Source organism: Balearica regulorum, chromosome 3, assembly GCF_011004875.1.
Source record: "Balearica regulorum gibbericeps isolate bBalReg1 chromosome 3, bBalReg1.pri, whole genome shotgun sequence".
NCBI classification, from domain to species: domain Eukaryota; kingdom Metazoa; phylum Chordata; class Aves; order Gruiformes; family Gruidae; genus Balearica; species Balearica regulorum.
The window spans coordinates 120,446,529-120,461,867 of record NC_046186.1 but is presented as its reverse complement, the minus strand read 5'-3'; the positions used below and the strand labels follow the sequence as shown (position 1 = coordinate 120,461,867).

At 43.8% G+C, this 15,339-nt stretch overlaps 1 protein-coding gene across 5 annotated transcripts in view; it reads right to left on the bottom strand.

The window, feature by feature from the left end:
* Window positions 1-15,339, bottom strand: part of PAK5 (p21 (RAC1) activated kinase 5) — a 91,132-nt gene that overhangs the window by 60,700 nt on the left and 15,093 nt on the right. For 2 of the 5 annotated variants that reach the window (XM_075749794.1, XM_075749792.1), the window contains exon 2: window positions 6,064-6,204. The exons of 2 other annotated variants lie outside the window; for them this stretch is intronic. The gene's annotated coding sequence lies outside the window, so the exon portion shown is untranslated. The remainder of the gene's footprint in view (window positions 1-6,063; window positions 6,205-15,339) is intronic. One more of the 5 variants, XM_075749793.1, reaches the window with a different exon arrangement.

The window sequence follows — 15,339 nt, the reverse complement described above, 5'->3', positions numbered from 1 at the left end:
TCTCTCAGTGTCTCCTCAAAACACTGAGATGCGCACACTGACTGAGGCTGGGAGCTGGGTTAGTCACCCACCAGCAGTACAACTCAGGCTTCTCTTTCCTTCTCCACCAAGAAAGCTGTTCGTCCTTCCCAGATTTGCTGCTCAGGATCCCAGACCCAGGAACGGTGACGGACGTTTCACAGCTGCCAAAGCCAACAGAAAGGAGAGGTATCTCTGGCAGGATCAAACCCAACGGGCCCTACACCGTTGGCCAACACTAGGTTCAAGACCCATCTGCCAGCACCAGCTGCCACTGCTGGGTACCAAGGAGCCCTCTGTCCCCTGCAGGATGCAGCCCCATTGCTTACACCTTGGCATCTTGCCTTGGAGAGTTACACAGATGACTCAGTCCCTGACAGCAACAATAAATTCAATGAGCAATGGTATTTCCACACACAGGGAAAAACTCTGAGTGCTTGGTAAAAACACCGCCTGTGCAGACAGGGAAAAGATCTCGAGTCAACACGAGGCTTTGTACATCAGTGAAGCTCAAGTAACTGCAAAATCTGGCCCAGAATACCTTTTGCTTGGTTACCTGCTTGAACCACAGGGGATTTTTTTTAAATACATTTCTAAACCAGACGTCTTAGCACCAATGCCCCCAGCTCCGCCAAGGAATTATGCTGATGTAACTCTTCTGAGGGGCTTTGTCTGAACTTAGCTTAATTGATGTCAAAGAGCCAAACTCATCCCAGTTGTTATAAAGACTGTACGTACCGCTACTGGGCGAGAGCCACATCTGCTGTGCATATGATGCAGTCCCTACCCCAGAGGGCTCACGGCCTACATAGACAAGACAGAACGAGGAAAAAAACTGAGCAGGACAAACCCCACTTGATCTTGCGGTGAAGTGATTTGTCTACATCACCTTGGGAGCCTGGGTTTGACTTCAGACCTTTTGAGTCCACGTCTTCTCATGTGAGCATTTCCCTGGGAAATCCCAAACTCAGAGGCACAGATCAGATCTGACGCTGAGCGGGGGTTAAGCCCTGATCCTACCCATATGTAGGCAAAACTTTATTCCTGCTGTTTGGTCTTACAAGGGTTAATGAGAATATTCCTGTGCTCAAAGCAATGCAAGTATCAAAGCTCACAGGACCAAGGTCTGATTTTATTCTCTGAGGCAAAAAAGAGCTCAATTTGCTGTTGGTTTTCTTGGGAAGGTAATCATCTTTTTGGAGTTCCTCTTTGCCATAGGTTCTGACTATTTTGAATGTTTTCAAAATGCCACTGCTAGAGCCACTTTAGAAAGCACCAACAAAATAAATACTAAAAATGATTTAGCGCGTAAGTCATGGCCTCTAGAAACCATTTCTTATTCGACTGGCAAACCAACCAGTCATGCATTTTACATTGCTTTCTCATTTTCTTAGAAGTGATGTGCTACTTTAGGAACAACGTATCTGTGCTGCACGTGTAAGTCAGACAACACGCAGCCCTCCAGCGGACACCCTGACACTAGCATAAATCCAGTATGATCACCTGGGATGGGACGCAGCCGTTTGCTATCTCACATAGGAGGGAAATCGGAGAGTTACAACAGATTTATAATCAGGCTGAATCAGATCAGGGGAGATTCTCTGTAATATCTGTCCAGGTACAAAATGCTCTACACTTTTTGTAGTTGTTTCCTTTGGATACATTAACTTGAGAATTTATGGCAGCAATGCCAAAATTCACTATTTTGAAAAATAGTGAATTTTATGCAAGTATTAGAGAAAACACCTGGGAAACATTTAGCAGAATAAGCTCCAGAACTGGTACATAACAGAGAGCTCGTGCTATCCATAGCTATGAATAAGCCTGCTTCAAAGCATCGGAGAAATTCAGTCACCTGGTGCCCAGCTCTTTCTCCAGGTAAGCCATATTTTGCAGCTGGTCTCGCCAGCTGGGGCTGGCAGTGCGAGAGCTCCCACCAGCACAACAGAAAGCTTTCCCAGACCAGGTCCAGGGGCTGCAGATGCAGGTGACTGTAGTTTTTGGATCTACTTTCCTCTTCAAACAAGCACCAAAAGGGCAGCGTTATGCCCTCCAGAAAGACTTGGGGCAGGTTCTAGTTAGTACAGGCACTCACCATTGCAATTTTCTTTTAAAATCACTGATTCGCAGGCACTGAACAAAACTGGGTTCTCACCAGAATGACCTTTTTTTCTGCTAAGATCAACACCACAGCCCTCCTGAGCCAAAGGGCCCCAACCACCCAAGCCCTGTAGCTTTATTCATAGGTTAATTCTTTCATCAAGGTAGATTAATTGCCGCACGTTCCACCCAATAAAGATGGATCATTCACTTAAAGCAATTATAGTGCTAAAGAGTTGAAGTATCTCATAACAACTCTCTACAATACGCCGCATAGGAAGGTACATGAATTAAATAATCAACAAATGAAAATCTAAGTATCATAACTGTTCAATCCTTTCAAAATAAATCCAGGACAACATTACATTTTATACTTAAATATGTCTGAGTCAATATTTATTAACAGTCAGCTCTGAAGCCCCTGGCTAAAACAGATGAAATGTAATTTTAAAATACTGGTTTAGACAGCCCATCTTATCTAATCCGCAATTTATACCACACTCGAGGAGAAGGTCTCACACACTCGGTGTGAGATGATTCGAACAAGATATAAGCAGACTCCTCAATTCATAACCAGGAAGGTTATTCCTAAAAAAAAAAAAGGAAAAAAAAGAAAAAAACCTATTGTACAAGAGTTTATTATGGCAAAGCACTGCCCAACGTTTAAGATGGAGCACATCTCCACCACGTCAAACTCGAATATCAGGCCTTAAAAACGTTCAACTCCAGAAATCCATGAGATCTACCTCTCTTATTCAGTTTTAAAAAGGTTAGTCAACACTGCTAATGTAGGTTATACTGGAAAGGAAATACTGTAGTTCTTTCTCAAGAGATTTGAGGAATGGAGACCTACAGTGGCTTAATTAAGGTTAAATAATCAAGTTCAACTTCATATAATTAAATTTAACCACCTATCAGAGTTAATAGGCCAAAAATAATAAACCGCATGAGGAGTATGAGAAAGCCAGTCCAAAAGGTCCCAGAGTCAATAATATGGTTATTAAAGTACTGACGTCTGGCATACGTGCCGGTACGAGAACAGACTATTGGAAGACTCATATCCATCCAAGCAAAAGGCTACCAGGAAAAGTGCAGGAAAGCCAAGGCAGTGGAAATTCAAGCTTCAAAAGATTTTCCAAGCAGAAAAACATTTAACTTTGAAATTTTTTATATTTTTTTTAATTAGTTTCATGAAGATTGAAGAGTAAAGGATGAAAATAAGATTCACGCAGCAAGGAAGAAAATATTGAGGAAGCCAAGGATGTGCACATACTAAAAGGCAAAAAAAGAGATGATAAAGACTCTGCTGGAGAATCTTTGCAATAGTCTTTGTCCTAAATGACATTGAGACAAGTCATGCACATCCCTGATGACGACTGCAATGACAGGTCATCATAAAGAGATTGGTCAAAGTGTATCAGAGAAGCACATGGAAGGAACCACAACTCTCAGCTCAAAGATCCCGAACGATACAAGAGGCTTAAAATAACGGAGGAGATTAAGAAGAACCAAGGCACTTGAGAGTTTTGCTTGCTGCCTTTTTGCTGATGTTATATGCCAATATTTTAATTCTTCCTAAGAAAAGCAGTGATTTAAATTGCCAGAAAATATTGTGTTTACAGTGGGTGCAAAGCCATGCCCTAGAAATTAGGAACAAAAAGTTTTAGCCCCACTTATTAAAGGTTGATTGGCATTCTTTTCTGTACTACCTTTACAATTATACAATGACATCAGACAATCTTTGTCATGTCAAACACTGATTCGAAACAGAAACAGAGCTTATTCCCATCGAAACCATAAGACATGGGTATAAATTTAAGATTAAAACTTAAGAAAGAGGAAAAAAAACTTTTTAAGATTAGCAGATAACTGTTTTCAACTCCACCATCTGGTCTCAAATGCGACTGGTTTTTGAGTAGAAATGGATTTAGCATCCTCAGCAGCCTGCAGCACAACCTCCTCCTCTAAATACCCATGCATGCCTCAAACCTCCGCGCAGGAGGGCTGGACGCGGCGCCGAGACCGACCCAATGCAGCTGCAGCGGGGCATAACCTCCCGTACCTGCACGTGAGCCAGCAGCCACGGCAGCTGCTGGCACTGCCGTTCCCAATTCCCCTCTTGCCGTGGCAGATGTAATCCCCCACCCATCTGGTCCCCCGTCGCTCCCCACAGGGTTACGGCAGCAGAGCTGCTTTCCACCCTCTCCGCAGGGCGGCTGACTGACAGATGCACAGCAGGGGGATATTGAGCCTCTTCCTATGATTATCTTTTGCTCCCCGAGAAGGATTTAGTTTATTGAGGTTGTTACTGAGAGACTTCAGTTTACTCAAGCTTTTTGCTCATGAGATATAACCCAGAGGGTGTGTTTTTGTTTTACTTGGGTCAGGCGAAACTACAGGGAATTATCCGTATGCCCGCAAGAAAGAGCTGCAAAGCCTGAACGAGCTCATGGGTTTTGGATCGCAGTAAGGTCTAGTTTAGCTGTCAGGGTACCCCAAACTTACCTGCCTGCACCCCAGGATGAGACTGCATAGGAATTTTCTCCTATCACTGTATTCTCAAGCTTGAGATTAAAAATAATGAATCTCACTCTGCCATTAGAATGGCTCGAAATACACAGTACCGCATAACCCGTGCCTATGTATACACATATATGCATATAAATGCACACACATCTATGTATACACACACGTGCATGACTAGATACTGCTTTAATCAATTTTCCTGTGCCTGACCCTGTGGGCTTGGCTTCATTCAACATTTTCTCTCGTGTCAGAAGCGTGGAACAGTCATTGTAAAAACCCAAAATTTGAGATTCTCTTATCACTTCAAGACACAGAGCTTTGGAAAAAACCCTAATTACTGTGACCCTCCCGATCTCCTGCTATGCTTCCAACGCAAACTTCAGAATGCAAGTTTTGCTCCGTTTCTTCCAAACGCTGCCAATTTTTGGAACGTTGCAGAAAGCCTGTTTGCTGCGGTGATGTCTCCTCTGCTACTTGCGGCTTGCTATTTACAGCCAAACAGCCTCTCGCACAGCCGAGCCCCATGAAAGCAGGAACAGGGGAGCCCTGTGAGCCCCAACGCTGCCAAGGCAGCTCTGCAGCAGGACTCGTGCTGGGGCTCTGCAAAACCAGCAATTCCCAGGGCTGGTATGCGGCTGGGTGTCTGACTTCACGTCTGATCAGCCGTGAGCTGACACAGAAGCGCTTCTTTTCAGTGTTACTGCTTTATCTAGCTCCAAAAAAAACCCCCCTTTGCAGCCTTACTACTATCCACACCTTCAGCTGATAAATTTGGCTGAACTGGGCCTATGGGTTCAAAAGTTCTCGAAGGGAGGGATGAAGATATAAACAGAGCATGATCACATAAGCCTCCTTAGGAAGTCGGGCTAAAAAGAGATTTGACTTTCTAAAGTGCCATGATACAGTATATTAAGATGGTTTCAAGACACGCATGCAGGGCGGTAAGGGGATCACTGCTTCCTCTTGGGCAACGATGAATAAACCCTTTGTACTACGTATCCTGCAGACAGCTTTCGTGGGAACACAAACATTCTACAGTATAAGCTGTGGGGAAGGGTATCAGGCTGGGCTGGGGGGAGCTCAGCAACTCACCTGCTCCAAATCAAGCAGGTTTAAAGCCAGCCAATGGTGGAAAAAGTCTTTTAAAAGAATTTAGAAGGTGACTCTGTAGCCAAGAAGGTCCTATGGGTTGAGAGAAGGCCCAAACACCCTCAACATGTTGAAGATGCTGAGATCCCATATTTCTGCACTAAAGAGAAAGGTGCTCTGTTACCCTGCCAGTATTATGCATCCTTGCAACATTACAGAGGTATTGAGTAGAGGTATTGTAGAGGTGTTTAGTAGTACCAGAGAGATTTTAAGACATAGAATACTACAGACAAGCTCTGGGAAACCAATGTACTGATGTGCATCGTTTACCCCAGTCCACATGCACATGGGTGGCAGAGTCCCTTCCACGAGGCTCAGTATCAGGTGTACCGCGAGGGCTCGCTCTCTCTCCAACAGGTCTGGGTCCTCCCGGCGTCAGCAGGGGACCGCGAGCAGGCTCTCCGCTCTCTTCTTACGCACAGCACGGAGGGAATGAAATGAAAGCAATGAAATTAAATGAAGGTAAACGGAGTATCTTGCCAGGCAGGAAGGCTGCTCGTGCTGGGCACCACAACTGCAATCTGGGAGATGTATCCCAGAGGTGGTGCCCGATCAACCTTGGCGGCTCTCGCTCAAAGCCCTCAATAACTTCCCAGACACTGCAAACAGGCAATAAACCCCAAATTTCCACTGGCAGGACCAGGACTGCTGCACTATGCTTGGCAACGCCAACACCCAGTCCCCACCTCTACTCAATACAAGCCACAATAACCATCCACACTGGATGCAGGATGCGGCAGCATTGGCATCCCATCTCCATCTCCCTTCTGCTCTTATTTTGTCTATAAAAAGAAGTTTCCTGTCCCTGGTGCTATTTTTATACCGTGTTATGACTCCTTCCCACCCGGTTATTCATATAATTACAGGCACCCCAAGATTACGTTAATGGTTTAAGTACCACAGAGATAACAAACTCGCACAGGAAGCTGGGCGCCGAGTGTTTTCTGTTTTCCCCAAATTAGAGAACAATTCTCTACAATTACAATGTCCCTATCCCTGCTGTAATTAATGCAGTGCAGTCAAAACCAATTAATAAGAATGGTGTTAAAAAGGTCTAATTTGTCTAAATAGGACAGTCTATTAGTGAACAAATTATATATTGCCCCTAGGAAACAAGACAACACAACTCCATGTAATAGAGAAAGTTGATATAAAAGCTTTTACTGAAGACTTCAGTTGTTAGCAGCCCCACTGTCAGCTCCCACACAGAGACTGGGGATGGGTCTATACATCCACAAATAACGTTGCACTCTGGCTCACTCTTAAGTCCTGGTTTCTACCCATCTCCCTCACACTCCCATGGAAAGGGAAACTTTTTCCTTGTGAAATACTGACAGAATCAATGGAAATTCTGCAAAAAGCTTCTGGTTTGGAGTTTTCCTCTGGAAAAGAAAAAAAAAAAAACACAAAAAAAAAAACCCCAACCCAAACCAAAGATGTTCAGCTGGGAAAAAGTCTGGTAGGTGCCAGGGAAAGCTGCTGCTGCTCACGAGCACTATGTGTCCACAGGCTGCCATGGAAGGGACGGCTTTGGAAAAAACCAGCATTTTCAGAAGTTTCCGGTTTTGGGGAAAGCTGGACTCCAGGCAATGCCCTTTTCCTTGCAGGTGCATACTTAAAATGAGGATAACGCTTCCAGCGCCTCCCATTAAGGCAAGCATAGGATCATCTCAATGGAATTGATTTTTTATCAGCCAAGTCAGTGAAGCCATAATTATTATAGCCCTCCTGGGCTGATAGCTACCAGCCATTTATAGGGCAGCAGGGAGATAAACACAGCATTTACACGTACATAGAATCATTTTATTTCTGTATTAAATATTCATTTCCAAAGGGTTTCCCGGCACGCACAGGATTTACAGAATCTGGCTTGGGCGCTCCCGGTTGCTGCGATGCCTGCAGAGCAGGCTGCTCGCAAACGCACGCGTTTGGCCTCACCCACCGCTTCGTGCTCTGCCTGATGCTGCCTTGTTTGGCTTCAAAAAATAATTCATTTTATTATTATGCTATTTTTCTTCTTCTGCCTGCACAGCAAACCCATGGTGGTACTATTTTGCAGGTCTCTATCTTAAGTATCAAAAAATTTTGAAGTTATTCTGGCTGTTTCTCAGCTTGCGGTGCTCTTATCCCCATGTTCTTTTGGCTGTTGCCTTTCCAAGACCTCTCAGGACCAGCAACAGATGCCTAAAGGACTATTGCCACGCACTTTAATGACCACATTTCTGCTTTTATGGGGAATCCAGGGTACGGCATCACATCCACACCAGCGGGGAGCATCCTTTAATTCCTGGAATGCCAGTGGATGCCACCAGATGTCCTATAGTGAGATGTCATCTTAGAAATCATGTTTCACCCCAAAATTGCTCTGATCCTTTTTTCTTTTTCAGAGGAACAAATACGAACTTGCAGCTGTATCTTACACAATTACTTCGGCCTAAATTAACTAAGTGGGAATTACACACAACTTCAAGAACAAATACCAATTTGGAGAACACTGCCAAGACAAACAGAGGGGCATTATTATTATAACAACAAGCTTCTCCAAAGCGCAGGAGTCCACGCAACCCTCGCCCCAGCACTTTCCAGCAGCTGGTTTTACAGGGATAAATATGGCTTCGTGGGCAGTTCCATCTGCTGCCCACCAGAAATGGCAACACTGGAAAAAAAAAAACCAACTCCAAACCCAAGAAAACTCCCCAAATCTATGTTTTACTCCAGTGATGACAAATTCATCCTCCCAGCTGGCTTCTAAGTCACTCAGCCTCCCAGATTTATGTGAAATGGTACTTAAAAATACTTCTTACCATTAGCTGGATGGGGAGAGGGGATGAGACAGCAAGAGAAGAAAGAGCATCTGCTCTGAGACTATTGAAAAGCTCAAAATTTACTGCAAAGGGCTGTAAAGAAACCTAACCAGGTTATATAGCAGAAAATCCTGACAGCCTGAGAACAGTATTTCATGCAAGAAGTCCCCTTCTGTGAAGCCAGGCACAGAACATGCAGCAAGTTGACACAAATGCCCGAGTCCCTGGTGAGGAAGCAGCTTCAGATAAATTCAAGCAACATTTGTTATTTGCTTTTGCACCAAGGACTGACAAAGCCCATGACAACGCCAGTCTCGTACTTTTACGGGACCCATGGGACTAAAGCACCCCACAATCTTAATGTATGATGTCCTTTGATGTACGGTATGAATGCACAAGAAGCCCTTTTTTTCTTCTCCCCCAGACAAGAAAACAGCCACGAATGAGATTTTGAAGGAAAGAAGTGTTTGTGGGATGCAGTGAAATTAAAAACAAACAAAACCACCCCAAAACCCCCACATACATGTTTGGGTTCCCTGGAAACGTCCCTTTTGCTGGCTTTGGGGCAAGGCACAGTCTGTGCAAACGTAAGTTTCTGCAAAATGGCTAAAAGCAAGTTTCCAGCACTGCTTTGGTGGAAGATGCTGAGCTCTGTCCTCCGGGGATGTGGCTTGGCTGTGAAGCCTGAAAACATGCATGTGTAACTCCCCATACATTAAGATAAGCAAATACCTATTCACAGTTACTGCCAAAACCACCGAAGATGACTCTGTGCTGAAAGCACGAAATCCCTCATCAGATCCTGGAACAGCTCAGGTCGTTGAGTTTTCTATAGCTGCTGCCAATGAAAGTATAAACTCTCCCTTAATTGAATTTGACAATTGAAAAGTAAAGAGATTTAAAATAACAAACGGTTCCCCAGCTTTCCCCGCAGCAAGGTTAGGAACACTTAATTGAACTTTAGCTTAGCTGCCAAACCAGAAAACCAGCAAATAAGAAAGCGTTGGGAATACCTGCATTTATTAAGTTAGTAACTCATCTTTCTCCAGAAACAGCTCTGCACTATCAAACTTTTTTTTTTTAAATTGCTGAAAAAGCAAGGAAGAGAGAAAACTATTGGGCACCACAAGGACCATGGAGGTACCTACAGAACTAGCAACAGCAGCCAGTAACAAAACACCTCCATAAAAATATTCAGGAGACCAGAGCACAACCTCCCTATGTTACGGGGGGAATTCCGCTTAAGCCACATCCGTATAAAATGGAAATGCAACACGCACAAGCTGGGAGGCAATTTCACCCCCCATAGGTCACAGTTGATGAGATGGATCCTGGAACAGCTTTGAGGTCAACCTTCGCAAGAGGATGTTGAAAAACTGGAAAGGATACGAGAGACAGCCGTAAAAATTACTGGATGGGAGAAAAATGTCTTATAATGAGAAACTCGCAGCTCAATCTGTTCAGCTTATCTAAAGAAGTCCGAGAGGTAACTTGATTATAACATAAAACTCCCTTCACAAAGGAAAATACAATGCAAATAAAGAGCTTTGTTATCTCTGCCATAAGGAATAAAAGGCATCACCAGCTGGAAGCTGAAGGCAAGAAAGAGCCAATAAGGAAAGTATTTTTATGCTACGAATCATTAAACTCTCAAACAGGCTATCAAATCGAGCAGCAGACACTTAATGTCTTGGAGATGCCATGTGAAGCCCAGACATCTTCCTGCACAGGAAAGTGTAGTCAGACACAGTGTGTCCTGTGCCGAGACGAGCGGGTGGAAACAGAGCGGCTCACAGAACACCAGAGCAAGGACAGAAGTGATTCAGCAGTCACTTCTGGATTGACTTTCTGAATCTACATGAAGCCACAAACCCAGCATCTCGCGTGGACAGGGAACGGCACAATACGTACTGTAACATGCTCAGCTATATAAAAATGGAACGACTCTTCCTTTCAAAAATCAGTTTCTAAGAAATTTGGAAATGCGGGTAGCATTGTTATGTTCTGATTTTATTTGAGGCTTTCAATATAGTTGAAATTAAAACAGATAAAGAAATATGTGCTCTTAATTGCCTTAATGCAGTGCTAACCACCACTGGAGAGGTCCACAGCATTGCTTTTGGTGCTGCCAGATGCCTGGTGCACCCTCGCAAACCTCTTTTTGCTGCTGTTGGCTCAGTTGGGCTTTTATCGAGGCAACGTCATGGACAGTTGATTGCAGCAATTTCCTTTCCTTGCTTTCCCACTTGCAAAGTAATTACCGAGGGCTATTAAAACACATGAGGTAAAAATTCTCCTCCAAGAATCAGCCGATGTTTTCCCACACTGCATAAAAAAAGAGCATCTCTTATGCCACTTATTAATGTTTAAACATGTTTATTTCAAGCAATAGCAGTGCTCTTTGATAAGTAATGATCCAGGTAAAATAAAAATAGCCAACAAAGAAAAACAAGATTGTTTGGCTGCTATTCTGTCAAGCCCTTCTCAGAAGTACAACAATTAAAGGAGAATGTATCCATGCTGGAAAAGCTCAGTGAAGCATGAGAATACAAGTCATGAGTTAGGCAACCCCTAGAGCTACATCCTCCCCCTGATCCCAGTACACATTGCTTGGTAATTTGGCCAGCAGGTTTGCCACCAACAGCTGGCCAAGATGGAACGCTGATCGGCTGAGCCTTTTTCGAGAACAGCAGGGCTACGCTTTGCACTCGATTTCGGCGGCGCAGCACCAGGATCTGTGTTTAGAGATTCATTTTAAGAGCTCATCTTGCAAAATACTTGCTCATTATCACTAACTAACTGGCGCTTAAATAATCACATACTTTAATCTCAGATACTAGACAGCTTCCTCTGCCTGATCTCTGAATTGAAGGGAGAAATTTTCCCATGTTGGGCGGCAGCTCTACAAGGACCAAGAAATCACATCAATCTTCTGGCGAGCTCTCACACTGCACTGAAATGTATTTCTATCCTTCCCCAGTAAATCTCAGCTTTAAAAGGTAGGTGGCTATCAGGTAACAGTAAAACAGTTTACCCAGTGTAGTTCATCCAAATTTTATGACAGAGATACAAAGCACTTTGTGGAGGTGGCTTAAAGCTATGGATGCTTGTACTGAACTCCTGCAATGTTTGCAATGATTCAAAATGATTTAATGACACATCTGCTTTGGGTTTATCTTTTTCTGAGCAGCAGGATGTTGGAGAAGCGAGTACATCGGCTTCCTCTTCTATTCGGAGCCCCACTTAGCAGTTTCTATGCTGAGGGCACGCTCTACCCTGCAGAGGCACAGGGTGGGGGGGATGGATGGACGGTCGCCAACTTGCTCACTGTGCTCAGTGCAACAGATTTTGTGGGAACTCTAACAACGCAAACAACTTGTACTGCTGATGACAACCAGTAAGGAGAAAAAAAAAAAAAAAGAAGAAATTTAATATATTAAGGTGGGGATTTCCAGAAAGCCCTACAGAAACCAGATCAACCTGAACTGAATTTCAAATAGGAGCTGAAAGTCCCAGCCTAAAGATGTTTCTGCCAGCACCACGTTGGTTCCCTTCAAGCTGTGAAACAGGGACCCTCTCCCAGCAAAGGCACAGATTCCAGCACTGGGGCAGTGGTTTAGGTACAGGATTATATGAAGATTTTTGTCTGCAGCTACTAACTCCAGTACCAAGTGACCCAGGAAGGTTTTGTGGAGCATCTTGTCTTCTCCCCTGGCTATACAGGGAACCTGCGTCGTAATACAGCCCATCTGACACACGTTTAAGCTTCGTGCCCAAAGAAGGCAGTGTTAGTCCTACCTAACTATTGCAGAGGTCTGTGCCTTGCCTAAGGCTTATTTAAGCCCCACTAAAGCCCTCAAACAAGGCTGGAAATACCGTTGCTGCAGTGCATAGGATTAATGCTGGTCCTTCTGCAGAGGGGTGAATGTCATCAGCAGAACTGTGTTAATTCCTGATTTGAATTTAGATGATGTTTTTAAATAAGAAACAAGCTCAGAACATCCGCTGGGAATCTGTGACTTGGATAAACCTTAATAAGTCACTAAATACAAGCTACTATTGGAAAAGCACTTGGACTGCAGTGCTGGTTGTACAAGAATAATAAAGATCACTTCTAGAGAATAATGGCTTCAGATTGTGTATTATGAGCATGGCTGATGTACTCAGAGTGGTACGACAGCATTAATGAGCTCAAGATCAGCAAGCTCAATCTACAAAATATGCTCTCATGACAAAAGAGGAATAGGAAAGGAGGAGGCTCTACCCAGGGCTTTCCTCAAAAAGGCATTTTTCTCAAAGTACAGCAGTAAGAATTGGGAGAGGGAAGTCCCCAGGGCAGATCAGATCACAACAACAGGGGTGATGAGACAGCAAAATCCAGCCAAACTCTCCCAGCATCTTCAGATTAACCCATTCTGCAGGATTATTTTCCAGCCCCAAATAAGCGGTAGCTGGAGAAGAAACGCCAACAAATACCCATCCACGACGAGCAGCTAACAGAACATTCCATCATGGCTCCTGGCTGCCCTGTCCACACCACCTCAAAGGTGCTCCAGCAGCACCATCACTGCTGTGAGCCTCTTTCACAGGTCCTAGTTTGTTTTGGCTTATTTTTAAATGTAGGTGCTACTAGAGGGGGGGGAAAAAAAAAAAAAGAAACCAGCTGATTCCATGCCATCTTACATTGATATGTCTATTCCAAAATAACATGAAACCTTCACATTCATACTTGATTTCCCTCCACCAGTAATTCTAAGATGGTGAATCTCCAACAGATCTCCCCAAATCGATAGTGTGTTAAAATAAAAGACAGTCCTACATTTATCTAGAAGATGGTGGTGGGAAAACTTCTCAGGAGTGGAAAGGAAGTTTGGCATCTCAAACTGGATTAGCACACAGCCCACATCTTTACATCACTCAAAGCACGAGAAAGGCTTTCCAGAGAGAGAAAGCGGCAGCTGCACTGAAGAATTAAATTTAAAATACATTTACTTTCAAAGTGGGAGAAAAATGTCTCTTAACTCCTAATCTTTCTTATTGTGGACTTGAGTAAAATGGATGTTCTCTTCTTTTAAAGTCATGCAATTTAATGTGATGCTTCCCAGCAGGCTGCATCTGGTTTAAATGTTCCTATTCAAAATGTGAAACCACTCCCTCCTCCCCCTTAATTTTACCTAGAATTACGAATACTCCATTTGCTTAAACATATCCTCAACAGATAAACCTCAGAACACCACAACCTTAATCTGAGACAATCTTCTACATCCTTTGGGATACTTCATATTTGGGAGATGCCCTGGAGGGACTCAGTAGCTGTGGTCCACCCAGGTACCAGCAGTATAAGGAGGGAGGGGAGCCTGCAGGCAGAATTTAGGGCTGATGTGTGATTTGGGCTGTTTTTCTGTGTTTCTGGATGAAATACCACAGTAAAATCCTCTGAAATGTTCAAAACATGGATGAACAAACAGTTTTGGAAGAGGTTCAGAGCAATGGGGACTACAGCAGACTCCTGGAGCAGGTCAAGCCTTACTGAGCAAGTGCAGTGTCCCCTAAGCAAACTGGGGCCAAGCTTCTGGCTTGGAAAATTCAAACAATTACAGGGAAGTGTTAAGAGCAAGAATGAGGGAAAACCGAAAAGCACATCTCAGGATAACGCATCCTCTAGGAGTGAATGCCATATAATTCTCTAATTTCAAAGAAGGTCAGAAATTGGGAACATTTGTAAAAAGAGACAAACAGTCCTTAGAAAATCCCACTGAAGAGGGATATATAAAAATACTAAAGCAATCAAAGGGTGAAAAGATGCATATTTCTAGACAAGTCGTAGACTACCCAAAACCCCAGTGATGATCAGGAATGTTGAAAAGCAACTGTAGCTACAACAGGCTATGGATACATAGGTACCGCACAACTTTTTAGGGAAAAGATTAACAACACAGTGCAGATAGATTATACAGGAATGACAGAGCAGGGAGAGTGCTGGATGCCAAAGAAAGCTCAACGCTGCAGAGGTAAGAGACCTAAAGGTATCGGCAAAACCCCAGTGAGTTGCAATACCATGCCCAATTCCAGGCAGCACGGCAGAGACGTGTCAGCATGGCCACCCGAGCAGCACCTACGATCCGATCCTCTGGCTCTTCCGCTATTCCTTCACAGACAGTAAGAATGGAAAATCCCAATTCTTTCCACATTGACTGGGCAATCATCTTGACGGCCTGTGGCTGCAGAGACTGAACCTTCTGACATCACAAATGACTGCTTCTCAGTCAAAAATACTGTTAAAATGTCTAAGTTCAACACTGGGAAGCACAAAGCAACTCACAGGGCAGGGGCAGCAACCTTCACTTTGTGAGCACATCAAGTGTCTCTCAAATAACTGTAAGACCAGGAAAGAAATTGAAAAGTCTTATGAATAGTTTCCTATAAACATCAACCTAATATTCAATAATTCAGATGAAAATATAAAGTCAAGAGCTGCTACGAGACAGAGAGGGGGAACAAAACCACCAAATAACTTGATGAGATTGCATGCATCGAGGTACCGACTCTGCCAAGGGTCAGGCTCTGGCTGCGTCTGCCTGGGGCTTTGCTGCAGCTGGTTTAGCTGTACCAGCAATTTTTCTATTGACCAGGTGGCTTATCTTTGTACATAACTGTAATGCTTGTACAGAGAGTAGTAACAGGCAGATATTCTGCAGAGAATTAAATATTGATGATCCCGGCGTGATCAGGCAACGCAGAG